Source organism: Brassica oleracea, chromosome C7, assembly GCF_000695525.1.
Source record: "Brassica oleracea var. oleracea cultivar TO1000 chromosome C7, BOL, whole genome shotgun sequence".
Taxonomy (NCBI): domain Eukaryota; kingdom Viridiplantae; phylum Streptophyta; class Magnoliopsida; order Brassicales; family Brassicaceae; genus Brassica; species Brassica oleracea.
Window position 1 is genome coordinate 24366523 of NC_027754.1, and position 1486 is coordinate 24368008.

The following is a 1486-nucleotide window of genomic DNA, read 5'->3' on the forward strand; positions in this document are numbered from 1 at the left end:
TCTATCTGGTCGAAAGGAATCTCCCGACTAGCTCGTCTCAAAGATCTTGAGGCTTGGCTAGACGCTTCAGAGCCGCTACCGCTCACGTCACTGCTCCCGACTTCAACGCGGTCCGCGCGTTCGTCACGGATCATCTTATGAGCATCAGCGACCAAAAGGCATTGAGATAGGGTCATATTGTCTAAATCCCGAAGAGCGTCACGATGAATCAAGTCGAAATCATCCAGCGGGCTGTCAGCTACCCGTTCATCTCTGGTCGGACTCGGAGAATCTGCGACGCCCTTCCCTTTTTCTTCTCGCGACAAACGACCTCTCAGAGGCATGATCCTGGATTTAGGGGATGACTACAACCGCCAGACGATACCGACAAGCATGTGTGAGGAGAAACGGACCTAGAGAGAGAAAGTAAAAGTAGAGAGAAGGGAGAGAAAGCGGAATACCTGAACTTGCAGAGAAGAATGACGAAAGCGAAAGGGAGGAGCCTATTTATAGCAAAAACAAGGGCACATCCTCCGAAGCGCAATCATTAGGTCTACAGAAACCTAAATGGGCCTCAAAGGCCGCCTAAATACCCAAAGGCTTACTCTCGACGGTTCAGTTTCTCGTTCAAACCGATCTCTAATCGAGATGCCAGACCGAAATTAATCCCCGATTTCGGTCTAAACCGGTTTTCTAACGTAAACCGATGAGATAAGCTTGAGCTCTTATATCGGAGTAATTCGCCTACCAAGTAAAACGCGCCTCCGTGAAAAAAACCTCAGCGAGCAAAGCAGATCATGAAGAAGTACTACTCTAAGCGACTAGAAACGTCAATAAAACGGCATGCGACTAAACACGCTAGGACCTGATATACGAACAAACCTGACCCACAAATTCACTGAGACCGCTACGCCGCTCACAAGTGAACTGGGGGGGACTTATTGTAGGAGATGGATTACATCCCTCCACAAGGCCCATCGAATAACAGGCCCTAGCCCGGCAAGCTTGACCAGTTTAGTCGGTTTAAGCGGCTAAAGGTGTCGGCTCGATCCTAGAGTACTTTTAGCCGATCAGCTAAGCCGACTAAATACGCTCGGCTTATAGAGAACAGTACCAAGGCCCGCATACTCGGCCTTTAACGGCAGGGCCCAAAGGACGACACGATTAGGGCATCACGGACGGTTACACTATAAGACGGGATGAGGAGACAACGAAGAAGAGACTTTTGGACAACACATACAGAAGCAGCTAGATCTAGAGTTTCCTAATCATCTCTTTGATCTTGTTGTTTGAACCTTTGATCTTGTCTCCTTATTTCCCGTCAATCTTGTAACCTCTTGTTTGATTCTAAATAAAGCGTCTTTAGTCACCCCATTCCTCCGTTCATTATTCTAATCAACCGAATCCTCCATAAACAATTATGCTTCCAAAGTAACTAGGAAAAAATCAGAAAGGTTGACGAAGAGTCACGTCCAGACGATGTGTGTTTTTGGTTTCTGCTAGTGAA